Here is a 15,221-nt window from a genome sequence, read left to right on the forward strand (position 1 = left end):
GTATACCTTCTAGTTTAGGGAATAACGAAAAAGTAAATTATAGAAAGATAAAGAATAACGTTAGGTTTCATTGCGTATAAGGCTTAAACGATCACAAACATTAGATCAGCGAAACTAGGAAGCGCGGGCTAGTGCAAAAGAAGGCGCGAAAACTTGAAAAGAAATGTAATTCACGTTCTCTTCAAGTTTTGCACTAATACATTTTTTTTACCACTTAAAAATCTGTCTCTATTACTTTATGACACAAAGCATCCAGGATAGGCGCCAAGAATAAATTCTTTGCAACCCTTTGAGTGCTGAATACTAGCCGAAACGTTCCGCGTGGATAGAATATATTGTTGCTCACCTGAAGATCGATAAATTACGTTAATTCATACAATTAATTAAGTGATAATTAAATTTAAATTGTAATTCCACAGTTTCACCAAATGGAATGATACCAAAACGCGTATATTAATCACACGCACTTATAATTATCACCGCGGCCTGTACGAGATTAAAAAGATCAGCACTCAAAACGTCAAAGACGTGCGTAATATAAAGTTTGGAAACCACAGCGTTAGATCAAATATAGAATCTAGAGTATCTAGAGTATCAGTGGAAAGAGTACCGTACCTACGCGACACTTTATTCGTCCCGAACACGATCGAACGACGTTGCCGCCGTAGGGCGTACGAAGTTTCGCACGATACGTTGACCCGGGTGGCGTGGAAGAACAGATTCACGGATCCGTTGAACCGTTAGATCGTTCGGTACACGCAATTGCGTAAGTGCGAGGTGTCCGCGGGCCGGGCACGTGTCGCGGCGAGCAAATAAACGGTGCACACTCGCCGCTACCTTGGCACCGCGTGTTAACCAAGCTAACCAAGATAATCACTCATTACGAGCGTTTAGCGTGGACGAGGAGGACCGAGACGTAAGCGTCAGTCGCCTCCCTATTGGCCGCCGCTAACGTGGAAATAACTCGCGCGACAAATACGCGAGCCTTCGTTCTGATTAGACGCCGATCTATTTCTTCTTTTGGCCGCGTCGTCGCCAGGCGAGAATCGATCTTCGCAAGCCTCAAGAAACGGTTCCTGGAACCGGACCGCCGCTCCTCGGTTCGCGAGAAGGTCCTCTAGATCGCTTCCAGCCTCAGAGTCACATGTTCACGGTATCACCGATGCAGAGAAATCATTGATCCGATTATCTACTCAGCTATGTTCACCGGAATTTCTGTATACCTATGTTTCTCGCAATTTCGGTATCTCTATGTCTATAGCGATTTATTGTGGTCTCTGCGATTCTAGATTTATGGGAACTTTTGTATTTCAATATTTATAGTAATTTATAGGAATTCCTGTATCTCTATATTCACAGTAGAGTATAACGATTTCTACATTTCTATATTTATAGCGATTTATAGTGATCTCTGTATTTCTAGATTTATAGCAGTTTATAATAATTTCTACGTTTCTATATTTAGAGTAATTTATACCGATTTATATATTTTCAGTAACATCTGTACTCATAGGAAACCGCATGTTTCCAAAAAACCAGCATATTTTATTTCGATCCCGACCTCGGATCGTCCGCTCGTTACAGTTCAATCAGACAATCCCATTCCCGAACTTTCCTAGAAAATTCGAAGAATCGCCAATAACGATCGTAAATTTGTCAAACGCGAGCCATCGTTGATCACAAAATACTCTAGAAACCTTATAAATTGCGAAACGAAGGTGATAATCGTTCTTAGCTTGACCCAACGTGATTGAATGAGATGATAATGGCTGCGACATTAGAATAAGTGGACATATCGATGAAAATATGGCAGACAGCGTTGAAGGTGCAGCTCGCAGACGCTCGAACACGCGCGATTCGTCGCCGCGTATGCAGCCGCGTGTTCGCATATGGCCGCGGAAGGTCGAGTGTGACGTGGTCTCCACTCCCGGCTGCGCAAATATTGATCGAGGTGTCGCCGTGACGAAAAATTCCACCGAACGGGAATACAATGTCCACGGCGTCGTGGAGCACGGCCGAACGGGAGGCTGATGCCTGCATTCACCCTTCGCGGGATCGCGAACCCGTTCGGTCTCGGGTTCGGGGAACCAGACTCCACGAGAACTGCAAGGGACTTCGAGAAATGGAAATTTTAACCCGTCATCGTGCGATTTTCTCAACTATGATTGTCTGATGTATTTTATCATTTACAATCTGTGAGGACATGAAGAAAATTGATACCTACGTATTGTATGGACTACCTTTGTTTTTAAGACTAGTACCACCGAGTACTTCAACTGACTTTTCAACATTTCTTTATGGAAACTACAAACGTGGATTCATTAAGATTTCAATTAGTTTGTATTTCAGTTTAGGTGTTACTAGGTCAGCTTCATGAATCATTTTTTAAAGAAGTATTTGTATCTTTTCCATAATAGAAAAAGAGAAGATCGAGAAATGGGTGATTTTGATCCATGGTAGTTCTAGCGTTAAGAAATAAAATATTAATAATATTAGTAACGATATAGTATTAATAATATAGTAAATAAAGTCTTATAATATTCATTAACTACTAAGCTAGTCCTAACACAAAACTTCAGATGGGACACAAGGTTGTCTGTGAAATACGTAAGAAATTTTCTGTTTAAGGTGATTGTACTTTCATTTGGCAAGAGGAACATTGATTATAACAATATAGTGTTTTAATTGAAATCATTTTTCGAGGAATGACTTTGATTTCTATTGAACTGAATCGATCTTTGCTAGTATTTTATTCTAATATGTGCTTTAGCACTTATTGCTTTGATTGTTTGAAATGTGTATAACAACAGTTTTAGTGACTGCTAGAAACTTTTAATTAAATGAGAGAAATAACATATGGAATAGTAGTAACTTTGATACAAGTTTCAAAACGGAAAAGCAAAATTATTTCGGGTGTCACTTCGCAGAGATGTAAGTGTGTTTGTGAAACCGTGGGATTAACGGGTATTAAAGAGTATTCGGTGCAAAACATTCGGCGATGATTCACTTGATAAGACAACGAGTAACCTGAAGAGGGTCCTAAAAGAATTATAATTGGAAGTTGTATGGAGTTTGTTGGAAGTAGAGTAACACATAAACCTTAGGAATCCACAGTTTTGACCATATGTGGATAGAGTTGAGGGAACCACTAATCCACCCCTAAAATCATAGGGGTTCAAAAATTAAATGCAAATTACAGAGTCGATTAGACATAGAGTGAGTCTTAAGGTAAGGGTACTGTTAGTACTTAAAAGGATCCACCGCAAATCCACCCTCGTTCATCCCTTGGAGGATTCAGAATTGGATTGTAAATTACACAGTAGAACACCTGGTGAGATCCTTGAGGGAATATTCGCTGGCATGTAAGTAGGATCCACCGCAAAACTATCCCCGAAACTTCCTTCGTCCTAAGAAGGGAAAATGATTTTTAAATTGCACGATTTTTTTGTCACGCAATGTGACAAAAAAATCCCTTAAAACTTCATAAAAGAGAATTGAAAGATAAATTATGAATTACTATAATAACTATTACAGTAATTACTACAATACCTAGTACAACAATTACTATAGTGATTATTGCACTAATTACTTCAATAACTAGTAAAGTAATTACTACAGTAATTATTCTAATAACTAGCACGATAATTACCATAGAAACTACAACAATTATTCCAATCCCTACAATAATTACTACAGTAATGCTTAATGTATTCCTAAGAAAGATTTCTTCACCCTGAAACTGACCTTCGATACTTAACTACCCCGTAGAAGAAAAATCTTAATGATAAATCACTAAGAACAGATTAAAATTGAATTAGAAATTACCAAGGGCCGTGTCGAAATCTGAAAACCGCCAAGTACAACCGGAACAAATCGAATCAATCCCTAAAGTCTGGTGGCGCAGCGGGGCGCGTGTTCTCTTTCGAGGTGGCCGGGAAGGAGCATGAAGTGGCCGGGGGTTGTCGGGGGGCTAAGCAGCTACACGGCGCCCAGCTGTGGCCCCATGGTGTCTGGTGTTGCGTATGGGGCTTACCAAACGGGGGTGGTCTGACGTGCGCTTACCCCATGCGGCGCGCTTGCCACCTGTTCTTTCCGTGCGCGTCTCCCGGAAAGGGGATTCGTTCGACCGTTTGATTGCCCTACCCTGCTAGATACCGCGATAAAACGGAACTGATTGGATAAAGTGGTTAATTACAGGGCCGGCTCTAGCAGCGTTTAATTTCTTTTCAATTAATTCCGTCCCGTTTATGTACCGACTTCTTTTTCCTCCTCATCGATCGGCGTTGGACATTGTCTTCTAATTTATTTCCTTGTTCTTCGTGGATTGAGTTATTGAATATTATTATTAATCAGTATTAAATTATATTAAATTATTATCGTTACCGTTAATCGATTCGGAAAATGTTCGTGTGATTAGGCAGGAAAACGGATGCGAGAATTGTAGAACAAAGTGAATTCCTCTGGTTAGTAGAGTATGAAGTCTTAGTTAGGTCTTGGTTAGCGATTAGGAGATTTATGAGTAAATGTTGTTAATAACAATTTTCTGAGACGTGGTTCGAATAAAAGAGAATCGATAGATCTGCCTCTAACACGATCATCGTTGTAATTGGATTCGCTTGGTGATCCCACTTCATTCCACTCGAACCCGTGTGTCGAATTACACTCCATTACGGAATATTACCTCTTGGCCAATTATCTGTTTATCGATATTCCAGGCTCCGGGTAAGATCGATCGTTGCGTCGACCCACCTTTGTGTGAATTTGATATCCGTTAAGAGGCCGCCGATAATTAACCGATCACCCGGTGACTTTCTAATATGCGATATTTAATTTTTTACAGTAATATCATTATCTCAGCGGAAAAGTGGGGAAAATGGAAAGAGTGAATGGCATTTCGTGGGCAATCGGATACCTACGCGCACAAGTACAGAGGTGTTAGATTATATAATTAGAAGGGGGAAAGGTCAAAATTGAAGATGAAGGAATTGAAGTGTGAGTAAATGTTTTATTTAAAAACATCTTACTTATTATGAATATCCTATTATGCAATAATACAATAATCTTACCATGGGATTACTGTATCTTGATTTGTTCGACTAGTAAAAAGTTGATCAATTAATTTGTGCGATCAATAAAAAGTTGATCCATTAATTTGAGCGATTAATAAAAAGTTGATCAATTAATTTGAGTGATCAATAAAAAGTTCAAATTCACAATTTTTCGCTTATTATCCGACAATCTACTACTTACACTGTGTCCTTGACGAAAACTGCGAAGATTGACTCGTTCCGCCATATTGGCCGTGTGCACGACGCCGTTTTATCGGGTTTCAATAGGCGTCGCACGGTGCACGGGGCCGTCGATTTACAGCGTATGTACAAACTATTAATTCGATATGCCTCGCCGGGGAATATCGATACAAAGTTGTTTCGATATTCTACGGTTCGTATCGAATTATGCCGAGGTAGCAGTTTGCTCTTTGCTTAACAGTAAACCGTAATGTACACGATCGATAGTCGACGTTCGGTTCTTCATTTAATCCTTTTACGACGGCAACCAAGTTACGACTGTTAGTTCGAGTGACAATCTGTCAAGTGGCGAAGCTAATTTCACGATTTGTCCACTAACCCTTTGCGGATGACAATTTTTTAAACTTCTGAAAACACCTTCGATACAAAGCTGAATTGATCAGCGATCTCTTAAATATTAGTACAGAAAAAACCATATATCAATCTCTCGTTATTAAAATAATTAAATTCTTCATTCGTAACTTTCTTTTAAATTCTTTTAACTTTTTTAAAAATTCTTATTCCATTTTATTTTCTCTTGGATTGTAATTACGGTACTCGGAATATTTATTCATTTATTAGACATCTTACTATTTATTCGTCTCGTTATTCTCCGAAAACTAATTCAAACCACTATTAACCACTACTAATCACTCCGAAATTTCATCGCTAAACATTTTTTACTAATAAAAGCTTCATACTAAGAAACGTCGAAACCGGAGTAAAAAATAAAAATCAAATAACACGAAAAAGGTTATAATTCCAAGTAAAAGTTACCAAAGTTGAAATTATAAATGATTAAAATTTCAAACGGTTGAAACTTCAAAAGCTTCAAACGTCAAATGATCCGGATTTCAAACCGTCGAAACTTCAAACTGTTAAATCACCAAATGCTCGAGATTCCAAATAAAATCAAAGAGACAAAAATGATTTCAATCTACACTCGCCGTCAAGTATCTGTTCATTATTACGGAACCAACAGCCTAAGAAAACAAACATCTTCGAATCCCGAATAGAAACGCAGCCGCAACGAAAGACAACAACACGTGTAAGTACCACGTACGTGTAAGTACACATCGTTGTAACCGCACACTGAAAACATCATCGTCGTCGGCCGTGTACGCGTGCACACGAATCGCGGCGACATTTATCGTTGTATACACTGCATATATTTACACGCCGCCTCCCGTCCGGCCTCAGTCGTTCCTGTTGATTCGAAGTATCGCGCCACGGCCATTTATCAAACGATCATCGGACGGAGAGCGATTAGAAATAATAAAGGCGTCGTGTCCGCTCGCCGGCGCGAGCGCGCAACCGCGCGACCGCGGGGCTCATTGCACTCCCCTCGCGCTGCGGCTGATTTGCCCGACAAATATTCTTTTTAATATTTAAAGATCCTCTCGTACAACCGTTTCGTGCAAATACTCCGACCGGCAGTGTAAATATGTACCAAATATACACCAGCGGAATGTACAAATGCCGACGGTCTAAACGCTTTCACGGACAAAATCTACGCCGATTAGCCGTCCCTTTTACTTTCGCGCCGGTTACGCGCGAAATCTTCAGCGTCCTTCGGTGACTGTTCTCTCGATTTGCTCGTCGGCTGGAAAGAGTTTTGAGAATATATGTTTCGGAAGGGAAGAGTAGATAATAGAATGTTGTAGTAGGTGTGTTTGTTTTGGTTGGAGATGAGCTTTATCCGTTTGTAGCTCGAAGGAGTTTCTGAAAGTGATTAAACGTGGAGTTTGATGTGATTTGATGTAGTTGGATTAGGTGTGATTGGAATTGGCTTTTTATGGTGCTTGTAGTAACGTTATAGTAGAGTATAATGCAAATGGTAGTATGACAGAATACAATGCAACTACAATATAATACAATTCAAATGTAACATAACGCAATAGAATATTATATAATTGTTAAATGGTATAATACAATATTATACAAATGCAAGATAGATAATAGAATATAATGTAATATAAATACAAAATATAATACAAAGCAATATAAATGCAATGTAATACAATACAATATTATACAAATGCAATGTAATGCAATACAATATAATTGCAACATAAAATAATACTCTAAATGAAGTAAAAAGAAACTTAATACAATTATTTATATACTAATACAAGTTTCTTTTCTATCTAAAATTACAAGCAAAAATGAATTGATTAGGTCGCGATTGCACCTATTTTCCTTACCATAATGGCGGCCGAACGACGCGTAACGTGACGGTAGCCATCGTGGTCGGCGAACGGTGTGATTGCGGGACGAGCCTCGCAAATTTGAAGCGAAGCTGCCGCGATAACGAATCCGGTCGGGCTTGAACGCGTGTTAATCGTATTAGCACGACATCGTCGATAAATCAGACAATTAGCGGCCATAAGCGCATCGTAAATCGGCATTATCAGAATCGGCTAATGCATTTTGATGCCGGCTATTTGCTTGGTAACGCGTTGCGGCCGGCCCGGCATATATGTTTACCAGTCTTACGATCGCTGGAACGTCACCTGTTTGTTCTGTCAACTAGGAGGCCGCCGGACGGCCCGCTCGGACCGACGTTTATAATCAAGTTCAAGTAAAACGCGCGTTTCGACCGTTCGTTTTCCGTGAACGCCAATCGACCGACTCGATTCTTCGACGTAACGCGTGACTCTGAAAATCGATTTGAGCTTTCATTTGCTTTCCATCTTTCATAACATACGATCCTCTTGTTTGTTATCCCTTCCGTCGAGGTCTGTATAATTACAGCTCAGCTTGTGTATTCAGTTTATTAATAAATTATTTCTTTGACGACATCTGAGCGATGCTAAAATAGATACTTACATTTCGGAGAACAATTATAATTTCACGAACAAATACAACAAAAATTCGTAGCAATTCCTATTTGTTGAAATGATACTCTATTGTCAAGTTTTAATACAGGCGTTCAAAAGATTGAAACTCCTTTTCCGAAAAACCAAACGGAAACATCACAAATTCTAGATCTCAACATTCGCGTCGGATACATCAATTTCAACTATATAGATTCTTCACTTAATTTCTATTAAATCTCCAATTCACATTGAACGTACAAGTTCCCCAAAACCACACCCTAAAGCCTAAAAAACAATCTACAAGAATCCAGCCTCCTTTTCTCCATTCTTTATCCACGTCTTTCTTCTTTGAGAGCAACATGTATCATAAAACCAGACTCAAATTCGTCACCTGTCGTGATCGCAAGTTTCAACGTGTAAACGACCCAATTTGACTGACATCGACTTTTATAAACATTGTTCGGTAAATGTTTTGATCGATTTTCATTGACGCAACACAAATCTGTATCTCAAAGTCTAAGTGACCGAATATCCGTTCCTCTGAAACTGATAGAACAAACTGTACAGCAAATGTCCGTGAGCCTAGTGTTAAGAGGGATTCCCGTTGCCCTTATCTACATAAATCGCAGTTCTCAGGTTTCGCGCAGGTCGGGGGGGAATTAATTTCAATTAGATTATTGCGATGCGGAGGGGAAGAAATCACGGCGTCGCGTCTCGCCCCGGGAACAATGCCGTATCGCTGCTCTCTCGAGCCGCAACAATGCGAACAATGGGCCAGTCACGTGGCGCGGCTGCCGGTTAATATCGCCGCGATAAAGGAGCCGGCGATGTTTTACAAACAGCTCCACGCCACGTGCTGCCCACCCCCTGTCAAAACATTCGGGAACGTCGGCGCCCCCGTTTTTTCTTCGGGGAAGGGGGGGCGGCAGCCTCCAACCTGATCAACCCCCTTTTCACGGGCTTCTTCTTCTCAACTGCGCGCGTGCTCGCCCACACGTGGACCACCACGTGAATTTTCCGTGGGGAGACGCGGATCGCTGGCCAAATCCGTTTGAACCCCGGGACGAGTTAACTCGTCGCTTCGCAGCTTCATTGAAATCTACACGGATTACCCGCTGCTAGAGGTCTTTACGAATATCGAAGGGTGATCATGTTGGGTCCTGTCTCTGGGAAGACTGTGAACGGTTTAACCTTTGATTGTGATCTCGTAATAGTATTTCGATGGAGACGTGGATTCTGGCGGTGGAGGGGGGGGGCGGTCCTTTGTTGCTGAGTAATAGTATTTCGAAGGGTTGAAATTTCGGAAGATTGACGTTTCAAATGGTTAGAATTTCAAGGGGTTGAAGTTTCAAATGATTGAAATTTTAAACAGTTGAGATTTCGAATGGTCAATATTACAGAGGGTTGAAATTACAAATTATTGAAATTTTAAACAATTGAGATTTCGAATGGTTAACATTACAAAGGGTTGAAATTACAAATTATTGAAATTTCCAATAATTGAACTAGCTAATGCTACAAACTTCGAACCATGCTAACAACTAATTTCCTTAATCTATTAAACATTTCAAATACCCACTAAAAAGTATAAAACTCCTCTCCGCTCTCTCAAGTCATTCAAAATCAAATCTTTCATTCCCAGCGTTCAATTCAAAATACGAAAGGCCCACTCTCGACACAGCTACCTAAAACATTCACCCCCAAAGTACCAATACCCACATCCAACACCAATATACAACGTCACCCACTCAAATCCCAAAAATTTCGTATATGACGACAGAACTTATATGTACATCCATTCGAAGTGTCGGAGATTGAAGAGTCCGTCGCCCGGCTCGTTCGATTTTTCGAGAGGAAACCGATGCCTTCCTCCTCCTGATTTGCCCCGGTGTAATTGGGGCGGGCGAAGTTTCCCACGGGCAAGGCGGGCGTCTATTTAAAAAGCAATCGCCTTTGAACGTCGGAGGAGTTAATCGCGGCCGCGGTACTAGCCGATGTAAACTACCTTTCGATGATACTTCTAGGTCCATCGACGTTGAACCAATTCCCTGAAGCGATGCACACGCATCCCCTGCGAGGCCACCCGATTCCCCATAATTTCCCATGCGCTCTCTGTTCGTGCGCATCGCTCGGAGGGTACACCGACAGCCTCTGCTAACCTCCCTCCCCATTCGCCAGTGTTTCTAGAAATGTTCCGAGATTGAACGTGAATCACTGTTTTCTCGAGGGTACTTATTAAAGTTCCGTGTCTCTCCCTCTTGTACACCGCTGGTGCTAGAAATCCTGATGGATCGCTCGCTGATCGCGATCATGGAGAAGAGCCGCCACTATTCCATGCAATGCTTGTCAATCCACGGATGCACTTACGAATGTTAATGCAGGACTGAATTTTTAACAGCTATTGAGTTGATACATTGAAACGTTCTGCTATAGGTGTTCGGTTAGGCTATGAGTAACTTTTATATCTTTAGAGGACCTCGGAACAGTGCGAATGAAAGACGTTTTGTTATTTTGACCGGCGGTCTTCTTAGTTTTTTTAGTTACTTCTTACTAGTTTCAGTGATTTGTTGAACAAAACCAAGCATTGAATATTATTTTTTATCTTTCTTTTTACTGTAATTCAATTAAAGTCCTAAGGATTTTCTAAAGCTCACGTTTAGATAGTTTTGAGGAAAATCAAAGCAAATCCTCAGATTTTCCGATAATCGAGATTATAACAATTTTATTTTAGAATTTTACTTTAGCTCAATTAATGTCCTAAGGATTTTCTAAAGCTCACGTTTAGATAGTTTTGAGGAAAATCAAAGCAAATCCTCAGATTTTCCGATAATCGAGATTATAACAATTTTATTTTAGAATTTTACTTTAGCTCAATTAATGTCCTAAGGATTTTCTAAATCACTTGCGACACGTTTAGCTAGTTTTGAGAGAAATTAAAGCAAATCCTCAAATTTTCCAATAATCGAAATTATAAAAATATTATTTTATTTTCCATTTTATTATACTTGTCTTACTCGTAATTACACGTATACTTTTGTAGGCGCATTTACGTGTGGAGGGCAGTGAACTCGGAAGATCAGTGGCTTTCGAGTCCTGCCCTAAAAACAATCAAAACAAAATAGACAGCAAAAACAACGTAGACTCGCGACGAAAAGTTCAGAAGGTTACCCTATCCAAACACCCAAGCGTTTGGAAGTCAGTTGCCTTCCAAACGCCATGCAAAAACGCAAATAATTGTGAATAGTCGAAGCAAGAGCAACGACCTTGCAAGGCCACGGCCGAAACCTAGGCCAATATGATTGTCTGTGCTTCTATTATGTTGTAGAGACGTATATGTGAGACAAAGATTGTAAAATTCGAATATTCTTAACACTAGAACTACCAGACGGGTCAAAATGACCCATTCCTGATTTCTTCTTTTTGCAATCATTAAAAAGACAACACATGTGCCTTTGGGAAGTTATTAAAGAAAATGTTTTAGCAATATGTAAATTGAATTGTAAATCAATTAAAGTCACAATAGATGAATTCTTGGAGTTTCTATAGAGAAATTTCAAGAAGTCAATTTAACTGCTTGCTAGTTTTAGTGTTAACCTCTCCAGACCTGATTTTCGTAGAACTATCAAAGGACTGCCATTCAATATGCTACCAGTAATGGCATGCATTTCGAATAAAATATAGCAGTATAATATTTTTCTGATAGAAATAGGTCCAAATAAAAGATATATGTACTATAATTAAAATGATTTGTTTTAGTTTAAATAAAATTAACCCTTTTGGGTTCATGTGAAGAGTATACTCTTCATGTGCCAATCTTTTGTGCCAAAATGGACACTTCTTATAATTTGGTAAAATGCTATATTACAGTATATATTATACTTTGTAGAATTAAATATTACATTACAATAAAAAATGTAATCAGATCCAGGGGGAAATTAGCTCACATTAATTAAGTACGAAATATATATATATGAGTCGCTCAGAAGTCAATGCGGTCCATTTTTTGATATTTTCTGATCCTTATAAATTTCAATGGAACAACTAATATTCTTTTTAGTTATACAAGGATTTTGTTTCTTCATTTTTCGTAGGTCAGGAAGTCCTTTTTATAGTTTCTGAATATGTCGTATAATCACTCCAGAAGCAAAAACATTAATTTTCCCAATCTTTACATCTCTATATGAAATTATTACCTTCTCCGATTACTGCCTATTCACCGATTCTCCACTAATTGCCATTCCAAGAAGCAACGAACACAAGGATAATCACGTGCCATCGTTCCAGCTCGCCGTCCAAAACAAAAGCGCACGGTTATCGGTCGAAGGAACGGAAATTATATCTTCGAATGTGATACTCGACGTTTCCTGGATCCGGATAATATCAACAGACACGATCCGGCGATCGCTGAAAAATCGAAAGGCAAACATTGTTAATGGACGGTTGCGTAATACATATATATCGCACGCGGGGCAAACAAAATTTCACCGTTTATTGGATTTTTCTAAATCCAGATTCGCGGACTGTTCCTGTTCGATCCTGTTTGCCATCTGTCCCCTACCAACCCCCCACGCCCCTGCAACCCCAGTATCCAGCTTCGTTGCAAATCTTTGCTTCAGCTTGCACGTGATATAAAAACATCTTATTTTTCCTGCAAAATGTGTAAACACACGTACATTCGTTGTACGTTGAACGAACGTATGAATGTACGGTACACGCGGGCACACGGCCACGCACACACGCGGAGAGACGTTGGCAGGGCGAACGTTGCGCGCTAAAACAAGACAGGGCAAATACACCGTCGCCGATATTATCGGACGTCCACCGATCCGATCGCGAGACGATAATGTTACGCTGCCGATGAAAAACAGGCTTGAGCAAACAATGAATTTTTGCGTCTGCCTCCGGCGGACAGTTTCTTGCCCTTTCCTTGAAAAACGTCCGATCGTGGAAGTCGATTTTTCCATTTGACAAGACGAGTTTACTGAATCGACGCGGAAAGTTGATATTAACTCGACATGCGGATCAAATAGAATGCGCCCTAAAAGTACTGTTTAGCCTGGCTTAACACTAGAACTACGGAACAATTAAAGTTACTTCCAGTGTTCAATAGAAATTACAACAATACGTTTCTTGAGATTCGGAGGGTCGTAGCCTTGTATCTGTACAAATACACAAATTTTATTGAAAACCTTTCGCAAACGTCTTTATAATTTGCATACTTGTAAAATAAAGATCCCGAAGTGGGTCAATTTGGGAGGTTCGGAAGTTTTGTGTTAATTAGTGATTTGGAGATCGATTCTTTGTTTTAGAGGTCTGATTATTGTTTTAAAGGATAGTAGTTGTGAGAGTTTAGGAACTGAAGATCATATCAATCCTTAGTTTTAAGTAATATTAGCTTTTCTAGTTATAAAGAAGTAGTATTACTATCTAATGAACTTCTCAATAAATCTAAAGTCAATAATTTACATCGATCATTTCAATATTCAATAGGTACCTCACAGTTAGAAAATCGAAGGCTACATATAAGGTCATATCCACATCGAACCTTCACTTCCTAGATTCTCCATAAAAAATGGCGGCCGCCAATCTTTATGTTATCAACCAAATTATTCGCATTCCTTCAAGCCTTCCTATTCCAATATTACCCCATAACTCATATTCAACAAAAAGTAAAAACCCAAAATAGATTTCCTTAAATTTTCACACCAAATTACAAGAGAACAGGAAAGTTACATCTAACTCCAAACTCAATACTTAACTCCTTGCCGTAGAATAATAAATGAAACTCAAAGCGAAGATTTTTCATTTTCACCAAAAATCAATGTCATTCATACTATATAAGTCAAAGTTAAAACTGCTTTTCTATCAACATTTCATCTCCGAAGTAAGGTACTTTCAATAAACAGAAAACGTGTTCGCCGTCTCTCAGATTATTGCTAATGAAACGAACGCAACAAGCGTAGTCGCGAGAGAAACTCGTGCAGCGAGGGATTGAACCAAGTCGTGTTCATTGAAAATTGCGTCGCGAGTCTGAACGAACCGCGCGGGTATCGAGACAACGTAATTAATAACTCGATCAAACGACGCAGAAAGTGGTAGGCAACAAGAGTTGGCTAAAAGGAGTAAGGGAATCAAGAAGAACGAGCAAGCGAGAGACTTATTCGTTGACCAGGCGGAAGTTCGTTAATAATTCGACCCCCGCGCGGCAGCTTTCCTCGCGGCGAAGTCTTTTTGAAGCGGGGCCCAGTCTCGTCGAAGCTACGGCTGGTCTTGTGCGAAGAGGCACGGAGGGGCGGAGAGGGTCGGTCGCGGGAGGGTGGTTGCAGCGCATGCCACGGGGGTTGAAGTCTGTTTGCTCATGAAATATGCAGGCATGCGCCCTCCATAACTGCTCGAAAGCAGTGAAACTTGCGTGCAGCCCGGCCGGGCCACGGGATTTTCTGCCCTCCGTCCTCCGCGCACCCCCGTTCGTAAGGTTTACAAAAGCGGCGCGTTTAGGTGGATGAAACACGCGCGACCCCTTATCGACGGGGATCGACTTATAGGCCGGGACGGAGGACGTCTTAACCCTTTGGACTACAAAGGTTTTTTTTCACTAGAAATGCTTGACATTTTGTGACGGGAGGTTTCGACGAATGAGTGGGTTTATTGGATAGTGAATGTTTATGATTTATTATCTGGTAGAAAGTAGAATGAAGTAATATACTCTGGGTAGAATATAGGATAGTATTTGTACACATACACATATGTTTTGAGATGGGGGATGTCTTATGCTTTGAGACTGCAAAGGTTTTTCCATTAAGAATATGCTCGACATTTTGAGCCAAACGTCCGGATTTATTAGGTAGTAAATATTTATGTTTTAGTAAAAAGGTGAATGAAGCGAAATGCTTTGTACAGACTATAAAATACAAGTAGTACTTAACTTAGTCGAATGGACTCTCGAATGCCAAGGTATTGGAAACACTACGGAACAAGGTTTTACACGGTTGACTGTCACAGTTTCAATATTTTGTCCGACATTTAAATATTAAAACAGTATACATTACAATGTGCACCGACTCTGAAGGGGTTAATTATGAAAGAAGCAGTCGCGACGGGCGTGTTAATAAAA

The 15,221-nt window shown here is 40.0% G+C and overlaps 1 long non-coding RNA gene across 1 annotated transcript; it reads right to left on the reverse strand.

Moving 5' to 3' along the window:
* Positions 1–9,515: 9,515 nt before the first annotated feature.
* LOC116430543 (uncharacterized) lies at positions 9,516–12,872 on the reverse strand. Its single transcript, XR_004235737.2, has 4 exons — positions 12,593–12,872; positions 12,301–12,511; positions 10,113–10,290; positions 9,516–10,039 (listed from the first exon to the last, which is right to left on the reverse strand). It is a non-coding gene; the product is annotated as an uncharacterized LOC116430543 (long non-coding RNA).
* Positions 12,873–15,221: the final 2,349 nt, after the last annotated feature.

Source organism: Nomia melanderi, chromosome 3 (genome assembly GCF_051020985.1).
Source record: "Nomia melanderi isolate GNS246 chromosome 3, iyNomMela1, whole genome shotgun sequence".
NCBI classification, from domain to species: domain Eukaryota; kingdom Metazoa; phylum Arthropoda; class Insecta; order Hymenoptera; family Halictidae; genus Nomia; species Nomia melanderi.